Raw genomic sequence first — 21038 nt, forward strand, 5'->3', positions numbered from 1 at the left:
ATTTAAAAAAAGAGGCATCTTAACAACCAACCAAAGCCTTGTCAGTGCCGATGAAAAGTAGAGGATGATATGAAAGATGCCACAGGGGCTGAGTGCACAGAACCTAGCAGCCCATTAACCCTCTGGGGGAAGTGTTGAAATGATCTCTGGGTTTCTTTTTGTTTGTTTGTTTAATATTTTATTTATTTGAGAGAGAGAGCGCGTGTGCACAATGAGCAAGCTCATGGTGGGGAGGGGCAGAGGGAGAGAGTCCGTCTTCAGGCAGACTGTGCTGAGGGCAGAGCCCACCACGGGGCTTGATACCATAACCCTGACACCAGTGACCTAAGTTGGACACACAACTAACTGCCAATGGAAGAATGAGGAACAGTGTTGAAGACAGATTTATTATTATTATCATCATCATCATCTTATTAAAGGAGCAAGGAAGTTTAAACATCTGGGAGATGAGCAGAAGGCAGTATGAGTGAAAACTTGAAGACTGACAAAAAAGGAATTGAAAAAAGATTATGAAGATAGTTCCTGGAAGATCAGAGATCAGGAATGGGAACACTGCAATTTTTGCTTAAATTGCTCTCTATATAAATAATTCTCTAAGCAAAGTAGAAAATACTAAGAATGCAGAAGACAAAGAGGATCTCTTTGTCTCTAAGAGTTTACAATGTATTTTTTTCCTCTGGAATGTTGCTTCAGTAATTTACAAGTGACCTCAAACAATCCTAGCACAGGGACAGAAAGAGAAAGGGGAAGTCCACTGGGTGAGTCAACCCTAAACACGCTTGTAGAGCCTTTGCCACATGCCAGGACATGAAGGTAAAAACTGAGGGGCACCTGGGTGGCTCAGGTGGTTAAGTGTCCAACTTGAATTCAGCTCAAGTCACGATCTCAGGGTCATGGGATGGAGCCCCCTGTTGGGCTCTGTGCTGGGCATGGATCCTGTTTAACATTCTCTCCCTCTCCTTCTGCTCTTCCCTCACACTGTGTGTGCACACACCCTCTCTCAAATTAAAAAAAAAAAAAAAAATCAAACTAAATAGGCACCCTCTGTACCTCAGAGGTTCAGAGTCTACTGGGGATAAAGAGACACATAAACTAGGAATTAGGGCAAGACAAGTGCTACAATGGGCTAGCTTACAAAACTTCAAGAGGTCGCCAAACACAGCAAGGAAAGGCATTCTAAGCAAAAGGAACAGCATATACCGAGGCACACAGCCCTAAGGCAATATGGCACAATCAGGGATTTCAAGTGGGTTGCTGTAACTGCAAAGGAGGTGAGAGAGGAATATGGTAGCAGATGAGGATGGTAAAAGTCCACACAAGCCAGATCAAGAAGGGCCTTCGATATAATGCTCTAAAGTTCGCATCTTATCTTGCTGGTGGTGAGATCACTGAAATCTTCTAAATAGGACAGAGTAAAGTGACCAGCAAGTCAGTAATCATTCCTGAGTCCCTAAATATGTCATAGCACATAGCACCAAGACCTTACCCTTAATGCCTAACATGAAAACCAGTTAAAGAGGAAAGTGGACAGAGAGGATCTGAATACCTGGTTTTCTAAATCAGGCAACTGGATAGCTCACAATATGGTTAACCAAGAGCCAAAGGGCAGCAGAAAAAGGCACATCTGCACAAGATAATAACTCCATCTCAGATATGCTGAACTTTGTTTAATTATGAGACAGTCAAGAAAAAATATCCAGTAGGCAGTTTAGAGCTGGGAAAAAGGACTAGGTTGTAGAAACAAATTTGAGAATCAAGAGCAAAGAGATGGTAACTGAAGTTGGGATATACATGATACTAAGATATATACCTAAAAAATGAAAAGAAGTTAAAAAAAAAAAATTCTCGGAAACGGCAACACTAACGGGCCTGAGAAAGAAGAGGAATTAGACATGGGGATGAAGAGGTATGGCCAGAGATGATGGAAAGAACAAGGAAGGAAGAACATTCTGGAAGCAGGAGAAAATGGCAGTTTAAGGAGAAAGCACTCTACTGTGTGGGCTGTGCCACTCTCCACAAACCCAGTCTCCACTCAGTAGCAGGAGTCGGTGTCCCGAAGGTGTCCCGAAGCGTGACCACTCCCACGCTTCCTGAAACCTTTCTATGGATCCCTCTATGCCTAAACAAAAACTAAACCTTAAAATGGCCTATAGGGCACCCCATCATCTTACTCCTGTCTCTCTTTGCCAGTCTCATCTGGGACTACTCTTTCACAGCTTTAATTTTTGATTTTATATATAACAAAGTATAATGTATAGCCAACATGTATTTATGTATCTATCAGAATAAAATAGAGGCAACATCAACACATCCTCCTCCTGCTGTCCCCCGCCTCAGCTCTCCTGGTATTTATGCCATACATTTCCATATATTTTAATATTTATGTAAATATCCCTAAGCAATAAATAGTATTGTTTTGCCTATTTTAAAATTCTATATGAACAGCATAATATGTATGTTTACTTTTACAACTCACTATTTTGATCATTATGGGAGAGTCATCCATGTTGCTACACTGGTTCTGGTTCATTCCTTTCTACTACATGATCATCACTTGATCCATTCCCTTCTTGATATTTAGGTTGTATTTGAATGTGTGTGTGTGTGTGTGTGTGTGTGTGTGTGTGTGTGTGCATGCGCTCTTATAAACAATGCCTCTGCAAATATTCTTGCCTATGTCTCCCAATGTACACAGCTAAGAATTTTTCTGGTTTTTACAAATGGGTTGCTGATATGCTAAGATATAATCTCCTCAGGATGGCCTGATTATAAGCACTCAGGATGGCCTGATAGGGACTACTCAGAGCATCCTACAAATATAATGACTTCCTATTTGCTTCATGAAGTTTAAAGGAATCATTTGCTCTGGAGAAATACCAAGAGTGGAATCGTTGCTCTTAGGCTAGCAGAAGCATCTTTGATTTTATTTGCTTTGCTAGATGGCTCTTCAAAAGGTTCTATTATTTCATGTTGTTTACTATGTTACTTTCAAAAGGAAGGCACTGAAGGAATCTCCACCCTTCGAGGGGAAGAATGGTATCAGTAACTGGCCAGATGCAAAGACATTTTTTTAGGCTACTGAAGGAAATTTTCATCCAGGTGAGCAGAGTTCAGCACTTGCTCCCACAAGGGTAGCATCCTTTCTAGGGATGCTCTACCCATCACAGCGTGATAAAACAACATGGATCCAGGGGTTCTGACCTCTTCCCCTTGAGCTCACTTCTTTCTAAAGGAGAAACTTATTCTAGATTTTAGGCTAAACAAAAGAAATTTGCTACTTGGTCTATATAGAGCACCAGGAGTCTACAGAAGTTAGAGAACCAAAGCCAAAACATGGGAACATGTATCCATTTTGTGTCCCTGTCCCCAGCTACATACTCAGGATCATGTGAAGAAGCACCAAAGTTCTGTACTCCTGAGACTTTCTTCCAGGTAGGACAGGATGTTTCCTCAGGTCCCTTTCTTTAAGCAAATTTGAACCTGATCTATTTAGTCTTTTAAGAGCTGAGAGCACTGACTTCCTTTCCCTCCTCCACACTGGACGACTGTGGGTGAATTATGGAGCCCTTCAGTCATTTTTCTCATCTGTAACAGGAGGGTAATGATACTTCTTCTCTGGATAGTTGTGAGGATTATGTGGAGAATGTGTGTTAGTATGATACCAGTTGACAATGAAATGCAGGAGAATTGGAACCATTTCTTCATTTAGATCCCCTTCCTCACATGATCCTGAGTATGTAGCTGGGGACAGGGACACAACTTTTGTTACCATGGCTTCACATTTAAGCATCTGGACAAGGTCCAAGTTCCCTCGAATCTGGAACTGAACATGGGGGCCTCTCTAAACCATAACAAAACCTGTCCCTTTCTAAGGGAAGCTGCCAGAAGCAACGTGCACCTAACCATGGGACATATCCTGTCACGGTTTTTCAGATGGAAACTCCCCTGCCATGAGCTTCAATGGCAGGATGTGGTCCAACTCTAAGACATGCCTCCTCAGGTGGCTGCACGCTGCGAGAGCCAGGCCACCGGAAAGCAGAGCAAACAAGAGTCCTCGCTACTTAGGGGGCAGGGGTGGGAAAGCAGGCAGGAGATAAAAGAATGTGGCCACTGCCAGCCACATTACTACCACTTGAATATAGTATGAATTTAAGAACTTCCTATTAAGGATGGAAAGAAGAAAAGAGTTTCAAAGCATTTTATTGCCCCTCTTTCTTCTTCCAGAAAATATAAAAGTACATATCTTAATATCCCTTCCATTCCAAAATACATACTCATGCACACACTTGCTAATGAAACCTTATCTTCTAACTTCTCTTATTCATGTATTCAGCCCAGAAGCTCTTCAGTCTTCAATTCACTAAAGTTTGTTGGGTGCCTAACACATGCCAAGCAAAAGGGATTTAGAATTTGGGGCACCTGAGTGGCTCAGTGGTTGAGCATCTGACTTTGGCCTGAGTTGTGATCCCGGGGTTCCAGGATCAAGTCCTGCGTAAGGCTCCCTGCATGGAGCCTGCTTCTCCCTCTGCCTATGTGTCTGCCTCTCTCTCTGTGTGTGTCTCTCCTGAATAAATAAATAAAATCATTTTTTAAAAAAAGCGGGAGGGGATAAAAAAATTTTTAAAGGGAGATTCAGAATGTTTTTTTAAAGATTTTATTTATTTATTCAGGAGAGACACACACAGAGAGGCAGAGACACAGGCAGAGGAAGAAGCAGGCTCTATACAGGGAGCCCGACGTGGGACTTGATCCCGGGACCCCAGGATCTCACCCTGGGCTGAAGGCGGCGCTAAACCGCTGAGCCACCTGGGCTGCCCGAGATTCAGAATTTAAAAGGCCCAAGTATTTCCCAGTCCCAGACCCTATTCTACCCAGAGCAGATCAGGAGGTTCACGCTTTGTGCCCTAAAAAAGTACCACCTCCATCTATGATAGCACCTAGCACGCTGCTTATGGATCTCTTCTCTCCAACTCTATACTCCAAGAGGACAGGGACATTACGTCTACCAACATAGTGCCTGGTACATGTAAGTGCTTAATGGACACTGGCCATTTTCAAACATGTCAAGGAGCTTTCTGTCTGGTCAAGGAGAGAGATCCCACCACACAGAACCACAACAAAACGGGAAAGTGTCAGGGTTGGGTGTGTGCCCAAGGGGAAGAAAGGATCCAGACTGGCAAGAGAAGGTTCACAGAGGATGAAACACCTGATTATGGACCAGAAAAGTGAACAATTTCCAAGAAGATTCAGGAATGAAGAAGAAAAAGCTTTTTCTCTACGAGTTCTTGCCTATTTCAAACACTAGTTTTACATCAAATATACATGAGACACAACGATCAGATTGATTTATTTCTTTAGCTCTTATCTTACAACAAGTTAGACCAGCAGTCCTCAACTTAAGTGTAAAATGTATATTTAAAAAAAAAAATCATTGGAGGATTAAAAACAAATAAACAAACCTGACCTCAGCCCAAACCAGCTCAATGAGATTCTCAGAAGGTAGGGTCCAAATACTAGTCTATCTGAATAACCTCCTAGGTGAGTTTAATATACAACAAGGATAGCAAACCGAGTTATTCTCCCCATTTTATCTGAAAAAAAAAAAAAAAGTTTCAAATGAGTGATAAAATGCATTGTTGGAATGCAAATCATCTTTCTTCACTTTATGTCTCAATAAATCTGTGCTGCTGGGGTGCACCTTGTCAGCTAAAGCAGGATTTCATATTAGGGCTAAAAGACTTGTGTTGAGCACAGCTTCCTTGGGGAGATTGTGAAATCCATCACACCTGCCACCTGTAAATACCTGGCACAGAACAATAACTTCCAGCCCATCTATAAAAATCCTGTAACAATTCTGAAAAGAAATATTCATTTAGACCAAATCCACATACTCAGCATATAAGATTATCCAGTGTCTATTACTAGAGCATTTTAAATTATACTGGCAACAAGCTAGAAAATAGTCTTTCTTTACATAGTGAGAAGCAACCTCGATGACAGGTTATAGTCTTTCCATATCTACATTTCTATGATTCAAAAATTTAGCCATCAGTGTATCATGTAATTCTAATAAACATGAGGAGCTAGCAACTTTGAAGAACCCACAGTCTGTTAAAAAGGCATATTCAAGGCCACAGAAGCCAAATTTCAAAGATTAGAAAGCATACAGTATATATAATTACCTTAAAAGGAAGGCAGGTGGGATGCCTGGGTGGCTCAGTCCTTGAGCATCTGTCTGCCTTTGGCTCAGGGCATGATCCTGGGGTCCCAGGATTGAGTCCCACATCGGGCTCCTCCCAGAAAGCCTACTTCTCCCTCTGCCTATGTTTCTGCCTCTGTCTCTCATGAATAAATAAATAAATATATAATTTTTGAAAGGCTGGTAAGGAAAGGTAGTGTGGGTTTTCTTTTCCCCCCACTAGATTATGTCTCACTTAGAGCAGATGCTCAGTAAATGTTTAAGAGATTAGTGAATAAATGTAACTCATTCTTAAAATGTGGTAATGTTAAATGAGATGTCATAATGTTAAATGAAACTCTGTAATATTAAAATGCAAGGCAGACAAATACTGTATAGCTAGGAGACACTTAGAAGTAAATGCAAGCAAGGTTCTAGAGGAACGAATGTGAGCACAGGAATCAGAGAACACTGGGGTCTAGATGGAAATCTGAAACATGAAAGAGAAGAGAAACAGGTGCAGGCAAGTGGCAAACAGTGGTTAATATCGTGTTTTGTTTGATAAAAGGCTGCTGGAGATTGTACCCCAGATGCGATCTCTAGGAAAGAATTTCCTGTGACTACAGTGGAAAGAATCAAATCAGATGGCCTAACTCCACCCTTTATTAGTGTTATGAAGTTGAATTAGTCTCTCAAAACTGTCTTTTTTTTTTTTTTTTTTAAGATTTATTTGAGAGAGAGTGAGAGAGAGAGGGGGAATGCGCACACAAATGGGAGGATAGGGACGGAGGGAGAGAGAGAATCCCAAGCTGACTCCCAGCTGAGTGCAGAGCCCAGCACAGGGCTCCATCCCATGACTCATGTAATGAAGAACCTGAGCCGAAATTAGGAATCAGATGCTCCACTGACTGTGCCATCCAGGTGAACTCCTGTTTTTTTCTAATGAATATAAAACCACCTGTATGGGTTAAAGGTTAATTAATGTAACCTATATAAAAAGTACCTACCATCTTAGGCTTTCAATGAATGTTCTTTCCTGCCTTCCTATGGCTCACCCAGGCTTTTGGAAACCTTTGGACCAGAGCTGTCCAACAGAGGTTTCTGCAATGACAAAAATGTTTCATTCCATAGAGTTGCCTCCAGCCATACATAGCAATAAAGCACTTGTAAAGCATAGCACTTGTAATAGGCTAATGGAAATGAGGAACTGAATTTTGAATGTTATGTAACTTCAATTTAAATTAAAACAGCCATAAATGGCTAGAGGTTAGAGGTCTTTGGAGCCACAGACCAACGCTGTGCACTGGAATTACTGCAGGGATGGAAATGTTTGAGAAGTAGCTAGAAAGCATGTGAAATGTGGCTAGGAATATGAATGAGGACCTGAAGTTTTTACTGTATTTCAATGTAATTCACTTTAAGTAGCCACATTGGCTGGTGGCTAAAGCACCAAAGACCGTAATTCAAGACCAGTGCTTCTCAAATCTTTTTTTTTTTTTTGCTTCTCAAATCTTAATGGGATGTGAAACACCTGAAGATCTTGTTAAATTGCACATTCTGGGGGCACCTGGGTGGCTCAGTCAGTTAAGCGACTGCCTTCGGTTCAGGTCATGATCTTAGGCTCCTGGGATGGAGCCCTGCATCGGGCCCCTGCTCAACAAGGAGTCTGCTTCTCCCTCTTCCTCTGCCACCACTCATGCTCATGCTCTCTCACATAAACAAATATTTAAAAATTGCATGTTCTGATTCAGTAAGTTTGGAGAGAACCCTGAGATTCTGCACTTCAAACAAGGTCTCAGATGATGCCTGTGCTTCTAGTCCATGGACCACACTTTGAGTAGCAGGGCCTTAGAGCAGTGCTTCCAATTCTGAGGTCTCTCAACTCTAGGAATCCATGGAATTAATGACAGCAATCTGGTCAGAATCTGTTTTTGACACTTCAAATAGCTTAACAGAACTTCTGACCATTGCTAGTAAGAAAGCAAAATGACACAATCTTTACTGGGGGAGGTCCTGGGGATGGGGTGCATTTCTAGCAATTTCAGTCCTAGGGGTCTATCACAAAGATACTCTGGCAAAAATACAAAAGGCAGGGATCCCTGGGTGGCTCAGCGGTTTGGCGCCTGCCTTTGGCCCAGGACACGATCCTGGGGTCCTGGGATCGAGTCCCGTGTCGGGCTCCCCACATGAGCCTACTTCTCCCTCTGCCTGTGTCTCTGCCTCTCTCTCTCTCTCTGTCTAACGTGAATAAATAAATCAATCTTTAAAAAAGAAAAAAAATACAAAAGGCATATGTACAGGCCATGCATTACAACACTATCAATAACAGTAAAAGACTAAAGAAAAAACCTAAATGTCTAACAATAGAGAACCAGCCAAATAAACACAAAGGAGTACTGTGCTCTATAAAAAGCCAGGCAGACATTTCTATATGCTGCTAGAACACGACTGCCAGGGAATACTTTAAAAAGCAGCAAATGTGGAGGAAAATGGGTTTGGAATACTAGCATTTACCTAAATTTGTTATTTTTAAGTGTAAAGATAAAACCAAAACTGTTTTTACAAGTTATCTCTAGGTCAGGAAAGAGAGCAAAGTAAAAGGTATATGTCTGAATATATCTTGTTTTACAGGTTGTCTTGGGAGCCATGTGAATGTTTTACAAAATAATACAACAAAAATTTTTAAATTTTAAAAAGCCACATCCAAAAGAAAAAAAAAAACACACACACACACACAGGTGCCTGGCTAGCTCAGTCAGTACAGCAAGCAACTCTTGATCTTGGGGATGTGAGTTCAAGGCCCATGATGGGTATAGAGATTACTTAAAAATAAATTTAATAAAATAAAATAATAAAATAAAATAAAATCCTAAATGTTACATGACTTAAGGATGCTTCAAGTTGGTAGCAAAACAAAATTGAGAAGAATTCTTTCAAGTAATTTTAAAACATTAATTTGACTATGTGTTCCTAATGGAATAGACCATAGGAACAGCAAGAACTGTAAAATATCTTAAACTATTTGGAGGCAGTATTGGGGAGATGGGGGGCAGGGTTAGAGGGAGAGGGAGTGAGGGAGAATCTTAAGTAGGATCCATGCCCAGTGCTGAGCCCAGTGCAGGGTTCAATCTCACAATCCTGAGATCACAACCTAAGCCGAAATCAAGAGCTGGACACTTAACCAACTGAGCCACCAAGGTGCTGATATTATTTTGGGACTGTGTATATATTCCATAGAATAAAGCAGAAAAGAAATTATACTAACATATTGATTTATAGCATAGGTAAAAGGAATGAAGACGTAAGATTGAACAGGGTAAGTTAAAACCCGGGCAGGGCAGCCCAGGTGGCTCAGTGGTTTAGCACCGCCTTCAGCCCAGGGCTTGATCCTGGAGACCTGGGATCAAGTCCTGCATCGGGCTCCTTGCATGGAGCCTGCTTCTCCCTCTGCCTATGTCTCTGCCTCTCTCTCTCGCTCTCTCTCAATCCCTCTCTCTGTCTCTCATGAATAAATAAATAAAATCTTTTAAAAAATAAAACCCCTTACTATTCTGAACGTCACTGAAAATTAGAATTAACTCAAAGGACATTTTATATAACTTAAAAATAGATAATTCCTATCTCTGTGCACTGAAAAGCCAGTCTGAAACCATGACCAACCAACAATCATGAACACATTTAGTGCCTAGATATGGCAACTAAATATGATCGTCCACTAAAAAGAACTAAGGCCCCTTGAAGAATGGCTGATTTCAGACCTGGAGTAAGAACTGTGCAAAATAAGCCTGGAATACCTTGTCACACCAGATGGCAAGAAAGTGATCAAAAGACTAGTGGAGACATAACGAAAAGACATTCTGAACATCAGGAACAACAACTGCAATGGATTGAAATACATGAAATACATTTGAATCCACAAATTAATAAGCAATGCTTAAAATTAAAAAAAATAAAATAAAATAAAATAATAAAATAAAACAAAACAAAACTCATGGGGCACCTGAGTGGGTTAAGGGTCTGACTCTTGATTTCCACTCAGGTTGTGATCTCAAGATCGTGGAATCGAGCCCAGCCTTGGGCTGCGCACTCAGTCTGCTTGAGAATCTCTCTCCCTCCCTCTCTCTCTCTCTCTCTAAAATAACAAATAAATATTTAAAAAATAAAAATAGGGCAGCCCCGGTGGCACAGCGGTTTAGTGCTGCTTGCAGCCCGGGGTGTGATCCTGGAGACCCGGGATTGAGTCCCACGTTGGGCTCCCTGCATGGAGCCAGCTTCTCCCTCTGCCTGAGTCTCTGCCCCTCTCTCTCTCTCTCTGTGTGTCTCTATGAATAAATAAATAAAATCTTTAAAAAAAATAAAAATAAGAATAAAAAAATAAAAGTAAAACTCACTGGTCATTTTAAAGGATGCTAGGGAACCAACAACCCATTATTTTGAAAACTGATATATAAAGAGGAGGAAGCAAACATTTACCCTCCCCTTCCTATACAAATGATACTTCAGGGTAATGAGTGGATGACAGAGTTTGTCTATGTAGAAATACTTGAATAATAATTAAAAATGGAATGACAGAAACAGAATAGCTTACAACCCCTAATAACATAATGAATCTAGGCAATAAACCTCAATAGCTCCTAGCATAACAAAGAAACAAGCAAACATTATGCATCTCCTGATGGCAGTACACAATATCTATGAAATATTCTTGCCAAAGGTGGGGGAAGGACCACAGGGTTTTTAATGGGGTCCATGGACAGGTCAATGAAAATATTCAGGAGAATCTATGAACTCGGATGGGAAAAAAAATACAATCTGATTTTCAGTAACATTTAACTGAAGTTTAATTTTCCCTTCCATTATGAAATAGGCAACTAACTAAAGCAGTAGTATGAGCGCCTAAGACCTTGCTGCCAAAGTATCACAAACATTTTCTTATCAGATGGCAACTGTTGCTGAAATTCAAAATAACATTTACATTCATCAGGACTGCACATCATGAGAGATAAACTCCCACGGTGAGATCCCTTATTTCATGTGTTCTTTTTTTTAAAAAAAGAAACATATATACTAACATGTATCACAGTGTGTTTTTAATAGTTCATTACCCAAACAGATGTAACTGGTTGCCATTATAACCCCATTTATACCCCATTTATGTTACTCTATGCATTTAAAAACATTTTGAGAAGGAAATACTGTAAACCCACCAGAAATATACAATCAGCAAACCCCTGAATGTGGTAAACTCTACATGACAGTTTCTTCAGGAATAAACTGCAAGAAAATAAGAGCAAGAGGAAGCCTACAGAAGAAGATGTCAATATAACAACCCACTGAAACGTGTGGACCTTATATGCATCTCGATGTGAAGAAACTTTTAAAAATTATGTGGTAGTTGGGAAAATTTGAACATGCACTAGATATTTGATATTAAGGAATTATTGTTAATTTTTAGGTGGAAAATGGTATTATGACTGTTTTTTAGGTCCTTATCTCTTAGAGATTAACACTGAAATATTTATGCATGAAGTTGTATGATGCCTGAGATTTACTTCCAGATAATCCAGGAGGGAGGAAGTGTAGAGGTGAAACAAGATGAGTTGATAAGTATTGAAAATGGGTGAAAGGCAAAAATAAACTCCAAAGGGCTTAAAAACCTAAATGAGAGGCCTGAAACCATAAACACCTTAAAAGAGAGCACAAACCGTAATCTCTATTATCAGTTGTAGCAACATTTTTCTACGTATGTCTCCTGAGGCAAGGGAAACAAAAGCAAAAATAAACTGTTGGAACTACATCAAAATAAAAAGCCGTGCACAGCAAAGGAAGCAAAACTAAAAGGCAACCTACTGAACAGGAGAAGGTATTTGCAAATGATATATCCCATAAAGGGTTAGTATCCAAAATGTATACAGAATTTAAACAATTCAACATCAAAAAAAAAAAAAAATCAAATACTCCAATTAAAAAATGAGAAGACATAAACAGTCATTTCTTCAAAGAAGACATTCAGATGGCCAACAGTCCCAGGAAAAGATGCTCAACATCACTCATCATCAAGGAAATGCAAATCAAAACTACAATGAGGGGCACCTGGGTGGCTCAGTCTGTTAAGCATCTGAATCTTGGTTTTGGCTCAGGTCATTATCTCAGGGTCATGAGATCCACCCCCAATTTGGCTCCCTGCTCAGCAGGGGGGTCTGCTTCTCCCACTCTGTTTGCCCCTCCCCCTGCTTGGGGTGCGTGCACACCTTCTCTTTCTAATAAATAAAATCTTAAAAATAAAATAAAATGAAAATGTAAAATAAGTTGCATTGCATATTGATATGGATGGGGTGACAGTGCTCTGCTCTGCTGGACAATATAAATTCCAGAAAAAGGAAATTTGGCAAGTTACCAGTTTCTCCCGTCCTGCAAGGGAGCAAGAGTCCCTTGATCTATTATCACATGTCTCATAATTGGAAGGCAGATACCAAGAGTAGAAGTATGGGTGTCATGAAGGTGGGGGGTGATTTGGACAGACTTGTAATTTCCTTTGTCTTTGTTCTAACATTCACCACGCAACTGAAGATCCTGTATCTCCTATGCAGATTTTTCTATTGGGATGGTCTTCCTGTGAGCAGCGGTCAAATTTAACAGCAAAAATTCTGATTATAAATTAATACATTTATTTTCAGGCATAAATGTGAGCTTGAAAGAAAGAATCATTTTATCTAGAGACTGATGATCTCCTCAAATGAACTGACCATGATGTCCCAGACACAGAACACTGGAATATTCCGCCAACGTACAGGAATCCAGAGCTTCAGATGTCAGCTTTCTTATCTACAATGCTAGAAGCATGTTCATAAAGGTTTGCCAAAACCACAGTCCAGTACTTTAAGTAATGAAGCAAGCTTTTCCAAAAATTGTGCCACAAATAACACCCATCAAATTTTCTTATATTTAGATTATTATACAAAACAATGGAAAGGACACTTCTGAAATCTGAAAAACATGTTTCCTCTATTTATCTTCACAATATGTCCTATTGAACTTCTTAGACTAGAGGCTGCAGAGTGGGACTAACCCATTTTTCAGTATTCTGTAACAATACAACAGAAGTTGAGAGAAGAGCAAGCTTAATATGGGGTCTAAACCCAGCAAGGAACCTACCCAATTGCACCCATTCACTTTAATTGTACCTCAGTGTATTTTCACCCAGTATGAACTTCAACCTCTGGACCTTCCCAACCTTGCTCATTCCTGGAACTGTTTCTTTCTTTCTCCCCCTGCCCCCACAAAGATTTTATTTATTTGAGAGAGAGTGAGTGAGAAAAAGAGAGAGAATTTCAAGCAGGCTCCTCATCCAGCACAGAGCCCAACATGGGGCTTGATCCCAGGACCCTGAGATCATGACATGAGCCTAAATCAAAAGTTGAGCCTAAATCAAGAGTTGGACACTCAACCAACTGAGCCACACAGGGGCCCGGGAACTGTTTCCATTCTGACTCTGGGAACACCAGAGGGTCTACAACTTAAGGGTGCTAGTGGAAGAGGTAAGAAGTCAATGACTACAGTGATGGATGAGTTAAATTGCCTGATGGAACCTTAAAATTAACAAGAGTTTTTAGGTGGGATTATAGGACATTTTTTGGTTGTTTTCTTCTTTCTCCATTTGTACATATCAAATTTTCTAGCAAGGAGAAATCTATTTTTTTCCAATCTGTGTTCTTTCTTAAAAGAACCAAGATGGGACTCTTGGGTGCTTCAGCAGTTGAGTGTCTCTCTTTGGCTCAGGGCATGATCCTGGAGTCCTAGGATCGAGTCCCACATCAGGCTTCCTGCAAGGAGCCTGCTTCTCCCTTTGCCTATGTCTCTGCCTCTGTGTGTCTCTCATGAATAAATAAATAAATCTTAAAAAAAAAAAAAAAAAGAACCAAGAAAGCAAAGGGACCGAAGCCAGCACGAAGAATGACTTCAGAAGCCTTCTTGACTCATTTTGAATCCTTGTGCTAATTTGGATTCAGAGCTCACCTTCTCTCTTTCATTTCTCCCCCAGTCTCCTATGACCTGTGATTCTTTGTTGACAATTTGAGGTTTCCAAACTGCTGACTTAAAGCTCCCTGGATTTGCCAATGTGGTATCCATCAGCATCAAGTATTATTTATTACACTCATGCTAATAGACCCCATTAGAATACCTGTTTTCTACACTGCCTTGTCATTCACAAAAACTTTTCTGTACCCTCTCGTTTTTAATTTTTGACCCATGGGACAGTGCCACTGAACTACAGATGAAGAAACTGAAGCTCAGAGAGGTGAAATGAGTCACCTAACTGATGTTGTTCAACAGTGGCAAAATCAGGTGCAAAATAGAAACCCCCAGCACTAAGTGCATTTGCTAGCCTACTATGTTCCCTCCTACGTGATTAAATAACTTCAGGGGTGCCCAGAGGATGAGGCTGGTTAAGTGTCTGACTCTTGGTTTCAGCTCAGGTCATGATCTCAGGGTCCTGGAATTGAGCCCAGTATGGCGCTCTATGGTCAGCGGGAAGTCAGCTTAGGATTCTCTCTCTCCCTCTCCTTCTGACCTTCCCCGCCATTCCCTGGCTCACACACACACGCTCCCCTTTTCTCTCAAATAAATAAATAAATAAATAAAATAAAATAAAATAACTTCAGAACAGATGATCTATAGCTTTTTTTCTCTCTCTAACCAATATTTGATGGAAATGGATAAAGCTGCAAAAGTACAGATCAGACGATTCGAGCGCTCTTTTTTAAATGCCTGGCCTTTTATCCAGATCACTGAAAATGACTTCAATATTATATTTTCCCACATATTTTATAATGGATAATATAGTCCACGATAACTGCAGATTCGGTTATCATAGAATAAAATCAGTTACCATAGAATTATAACTATTTTATATTTTACTTGGAATTTTATGGGCAAATATATCCTAACACACTCCAACTGATTTAATACTGCCCACACTACTAAAATACACAACCTTCTGCAATGTGTCCACTTTAATCATCACATCATCCCACAGCCAATAAGGCAAAGCTAGCAATATCAATCTTCTGGAAAAATAGTTTGGCAGACAATCAAGTGAGCACTAGTTGAAGGGGCCGGCATGCACTGCCTTGATTGGCTACTGAATTTTACACACACACCCCTGAACAAAGACAGAAGTATGCAGTGAGAAGAGCCAGCTGAAGTATTTGAAGGTAACCACACCTATGGCCTGGACATGGCACACCTAGCTGATCTGTCTCAGGGACGATCAAATCAAGTTTATATCTGTGCCTTTTTGGAGACAGGATGTAGCCCTTGCACTAGTACACCACTCCCAGACTCCCACTAAAGACCAGAATGTGTGAGAATTATCCTCGTCTGCTTGGTGGAAATAGTCCAGCAACTTCACCAGGCCACAGTGACCTTTTTATTACCATCTTCTTAATGGCATCCAGTTCAATTCAGCCAATATTTTTTACTACCCTGTTGGTTCTTGACCCCGCCAGACTCCAGAGTACAAAGAAACAACAGGCCCTGCCCTCATGGAATTCATAATTCAGCAGGGAAGAAAAACACTGAAGGAACAAGATGACTCACTTCATTTAGCATTGTACCTACCATCTAGGTCCATGTGCGTTCTCAAAATTGTCTGAATGGGATGTAACCTAATCTCAGATTCCATGGGAGGCTTTCCTCATCAAGGGATTCTTCATCTGAGACTTGGTCAATGAAGACAAGTCGTTCAGGTCAAGAGAAAGGGAACAGGAACTGCTGCCCAGCAGAAAGGTCCGTATTGCCCATTACCCTCCATGACTAGAGCCTGTAGAGGTAGCTCATCCAGAGGAGCAGCCACTTCATCTCTTTCAAATCTTTCCTGCAGCTTCAAGAGAGTCTAGCAAATCTTGGTTGATTATTTCAAAGGGTGTGGGTTAGATGAGCTGAGAAAACAATTCCTTGACATTTTATGAATTATTGTTTGTTTACCTTTTCACCAGCGTCTGGTCTTTGTGCTCTACTTTCTTATTGGAGCCATGTTTAGATTCTACCACCAAATGTAGTAGACAGAATAATGGCTCCTCAAAAATGCCCACACACTAGGCCCCAGGAACCTGTGAAGAGGTCACCTCACATACCATGAGATAATAAGAAATACAGGGGCACCTGGGGGGTCCAGTGGTGGAGCATCTGCCTTCCACTCAGGTCATGATCCCAGGGTCCAGGAACAGGCTCCCCATGGTGGGGGGAGGGGGGCTGCTTCTCCCTCTGCCTGTGTCTCTGCCTCTCTCTCCCCGTGTCTCTCATGAATAAATAAATAAAACCTTAAAAAAAAAAGAAATACATTTTAATCATGCCCCTCCACCAGAGCTTCTAAAGGTGATGAGAAGGGGTCATCTTCAGTCATTCATAGCAAGCGCCATCCAATGACACCAAGTTTATGTTAATGAGGTGACTTTTGGAAAGCCCCTAAAGGAGGGGAGCCGGCTGCCACTCGAACCAACAGGAGCTAATGGGGTTGTGACTTTCAGCCCCACCCCAGGGAGCAGACAGGGGCTGGAGGTAGAGCCAATCCCCAATGACCAAAGATTTCATTCATCACCTGTGCCTACATAGTGAAGCCTTCCCTAGAACTCCTAATGGAAAAGGGCGCTTGAGGGCTCAGTATGTTAAGCATCTGGCTCCTGATTTCAGCTCAGGTCATGATCTCAGGATCCTGGGATCGAGCCCCACGCAGAGCCCGACTTTGGGCTCCCCGCTCAGAGCTCAGCCAGGAGTCTGCTTGAGGATTCTCTCCCTCCCTCTGCCACCTCCCCGCCCTGCACTCTTGCTCTAAAATAAATACATAAATCTTAAAACAAACAAACAAACAAACAAAAAAAACCCTAACTAAAGGACTCAGAGGCTTTCCAGGTCCCATGAACACCCTGATGTGCTGAGGTGAGGATGAGGGGGGTGGGGCGGTGAAGCTACATGCCCTTTACCTTCCCCCATACCTTGCCCTATGTGTCTCTCCTATCCAGCTGTTTCTGAGTTTTATCTTTTCACAATAAACTGGTAATTTAATAAACTGTTTCCCTGAGTTCTAGGAGCCACTCTAGCAAATTACTGAGCCCAAGGCAGAGGCCATGGGAACCTCTGCTGTGTAGTCAGACAATCAGAAGTACAAGGTGTCAACCTGGGAGGTGTCTAAAATGGGGGGTGGGGAGCCGGAGGAGGGCAATCTTGGGGGATTGGGCCCTTAGTCTATGGGGTTTTTGCTAACTCCAGGCAGTGTCATCACTAAATCATAAGACACTCAAGTTTGTATGAAGAAATGGCGCTCTAAGAAAAATCCACATACATTTGTGGTCAGAAGTAAAGTGCTGAGTACAGGAAAACAGTTTTTTTCCTTTTTCCATGCCAAGAGGGCCTATGCTGATGGGATCACCGGTAAATACCTTGAGATGCGGAGATTATCCTGGATTTATTCAGGGAGGCCCCATCTAATCACACGATTTCTTGAAAGGGAGAACCTTTCCCAGCTGTAGTCAGAGGAGAGTCAGCAAGAGAGGCAGCGTTGCTGGCTTTGCAGACAGAGGGGGACAGAGGGGGACCCCAGGAGCCCAGGAAGCCAGGCGGCCTCCCAACAGGAGAGCGAGGAAATCCACCCTCCCCCACACCTCCCAGGAAAGAACACAACCTTGTCAAATGCCTTGATTTTAGCCTGGATTCACCTGTGTCCCATTTCCCTCCTACAGAACTGGTCAGGTAATAAACTCGTGTTGTTTTAAGCCACTACATTCGTGGTGATATTTTAACAGTAATAGAAAAGTAATACTAGGTCAACAACGGGTGTGATACCTTAAAACGACACTCGAATCGTGATGTTAGAACTATTTATATTCATCTCAATGAATTTCCTTAGTAACAAGACAGGTCTCAAATTAACTGCAGACAACGCTGATCAAGAGCCATCCTACACTTAAACACTTCCACCATTTGCCAAGGAGAAAAGGGAACCATGCCATCAAACTAGTTTTATGCAAATGAAAGTAAAAATTATAAATTCAGTGACCTCTTCTTAAATGTTCTGTCCTGCATGACCCTTAGATAGTCAAGAATACAGAGGAAACAAATTAATACTCACCCCCTCTGCCATAAATGGAAGGGAGACTAGTGACAGCCACCGTACTAACCTCTTATGTACATGAACTTACCGGATTTTCATACAATCCTAAAATGTAGGTATCATCTTGCTGAAATTCAAGTCATTCAATAAGGTTCATAAGGTAAATAAGAGCGCTAGATCAAAATCCAAATTAGGCTCAAAAGTCTGTTTTTTTTTCCATTCCCCTTCGCTAAAAGAATAATTGTGGGAAGAAAATTAGAAGGGTGCTCATTTCCAGAATGATGACCTCTCAGTTCCTACAGCATTGGAACCATTTTCTACAACCTGCCTGTAGTGTGTTATGTTGCATTTGCTTTACTAGATTATACATGCAGAAACTATGCCATGGATACTTTTGTGCTCCCCCCATATACATACCTACACAGTATCTAATATTGTTATTATTATGGTTGTGGTTACCCTTGTTAGGGTTACTATTGTAATTACCATCATTGTTGTTAAAATTGTTACTATTAACAGTGAAAACAGTATCTAACACATAACATAAATCTTAAAACAAACAAACAAACAAACAAACAAACAAAAAAAACCCTAACTAAAGGACTCAGAGGCTTGAGTTCACTCTATGTACCAGGCACGGACTCAACAATTACAGGATTTCACAGTTCTAATTAATTCCATCCTCCCAACAATCCTAAGAGGTAGGTGCTACTGTTATTGCTATTTATAAAGAAACTGAGGCACAGAGATGTCACACAACGTGCCCAATATCACACAGCTAGCATCTGGTAGAACCTGGAGGGCAAACCAAGCAGCGCAGCTCATCATCACTGTCCCACTGGAAGTGTACTACTGGTATCTATTAGGGACTCAAAAGCCTTTCTCAGCCTAATAAAAGTGAGATGGCTTAATAAAAATAACGACGTGGCAGGTGCCATGCTAAGTGCTTACCTAAGTTACTCCATTTAAAACTCATGAAACCTCTCACGGGATAGGAATGCGTACAATTGCACCGGTGACCAACTTGCCTAAGGTCGAAAAATCAGGGGCACCTGGGTGGCTCAGCAGGTGAACATCTGCCTTTGGCTCAGGTCATGATCCCGGGGTCCTGGGATCGAGTCCCGCATCAGGCTCCCCACAGGGCGTCTGCTTCTCCCTCTGCCTATGTCTCTGCCTCTGTGTGTGTGTCTCTCATGAATAATTTTTTTTAAATCAAAAAATCATTGTCTCTGTTTTCCCCTTCTACACACTGCCTCCCTGATAACAAAAATAAATCATAATATTGAAGATTCTGAACTATGCAAGGAGATCAAGAGAAACAAATTATTCTGCATCTCCAACAGTGTGTATTGATTAGCATGGCCCATTTGATTATATATGTTCAACAATTATTTTACTAAGGGATGTTTTAATGAAAATGAAGGGACATAATATTTATATGTGATAGTCTTCCTCCATCCTCTGATTTGTGATTGGTTGAAATGAGAAAACATGAAACGAATGGACAAATCACCTATTCTCTCTGAATATGTGAGGACCACGAGCCCTACAGCCTAGATGTGGGGAGGGGGCAGCATAAACTGTGGTCAGTATGTGGAGGACTGGCCTCTTCCCTGCAGGACCCTCCCAATCCCTGGACACTTCTGTGAGAATTCTCCGAGGGGCACCCATGTGAACACACAGAGGCCAGGAACAGGAGCTCCAGGCGGGTGGGCAAGGAGGGTTGGGGATGGAGGAAGGGTAGATTCTGAAGGATGGGATCGGTACAGGGTAACAAGTGCATGCTGTTTCAAGAGTCTGGATGATGAGGGTTTATGACAGACACACCACCCTCTCTCCACCCGCCCTGGTCTGGCACAGGCACAGAAGAAAACAGACTAACCCTGTTCTCAGGAGGCAGTCAAGAAGCCACAGCCCACGAAACTTTAAATTTCTACTACCGCCTGCCCTCTGAGGCTCAATCAGAAGTTTGGAAGGACTATTTTTTTTTTTAACTGTTGTAAAATCTAAATGAGCCTTCCTGTGGATTATCAAAACAAAATTGCTTGTTTCTGTGTCTGGTTTAAACTGTCAAATGGGATCCTGGGGTGAAGACAATCAACCAGTGAGCAGTTAAAAGAAGGAAATCCAAAGCCAGTCCAAACACAGACGCAGAATCCCGGTGCGGCTGGGTTCCGGGCTCCAGCTGTGTCCCTGCCCTCTGCGGTTTGGCACTTGAACCTCCTCAAACTCTGTAGTCATAAATCCTCTGTTTTACCTACACCAGCAGTGAGCTGGATTTCTAACTAACACACTCATCAAACACCAACCAGGCACCAGAAAAGAGCAGTTTGAGCCTGATCTAGAAACTTCCTGGCACTCGGCCTGGAGGGAACGGGAGGTGGAGGCGGAAGGTAGATTTCCTGTGAGCTTTTCAATACTCCACAAGGGCTCACAGCAGAAAAACTCACTCCCCTCCTTAGTCAGCTTCCCGGTATCTGATTTAACCCAGCCAACTCCCAAACTTTTCAACGGAACGCCTCTATTAGGCAAAGAGAAGCAAATTACCATTTCCCACGGGAAGCTGGTGCCAGCCCCAAGCTTCATCAACTTTCAAGGGTGATCCTTAAAAATCCATGTAAATTGCACTGTGTATAGGGCAAACCATTTAGTATAGAAATAATGTGCAAAATGTGATTCTTTCACAGGTAGTACGGGCATCTCTCAGAAGTGGAAACGTGGAAGGCCAGTGAACAGAGGCCCACCTGCACT

The 21038-nt window shown here is 41.7% G+C and overlaps 1 protein-coding gene across 3 annotated transcripts in view; it reads right to left on the bottom strand.

Moving 5' to 3' along the window:
• SLC35F2 (solute carrier family 35 member F2) overlaps positions 1-21038 on the bottom strand; it is a 49251-nt gene that overhangs the window by 15655 nt on the left and 12558 nt on the right. Inside the window, exon 2 of one of the 3 annotated variants that reach the window (XM_077893329.1) lies at positions 7186-7279. The exons of 1 other annotated variant lie outside the window; for it this stretch is intronic. The gene's annotated coding sequence lies outside the window, so the exon portion shown is untranslated. Of the gene's footprint in view, positions 1-7185; positions 7280-16342; positions 16499-21038 lie in introns of those variants that run through there. One more of the 3 variants, XM_077893330.1, reaches the window with a different exon arrangement.

The sequence above is a fragment of the Canis aureus genome, chromosome 3 (assembly GCF_053574225.1).
Source record: "Canis aureus isolate CA01 chromosome 3, VMU_Caureus_v.1.0, whole genome shotgun sequence".
In the NCBI taxonomy this organism is placed as follows: domain Eukaryota; kingdom Metazoa; phylum Chordata; class Mammalia; order Carnivora; family Canidae; genus Canis; species Canis aureus.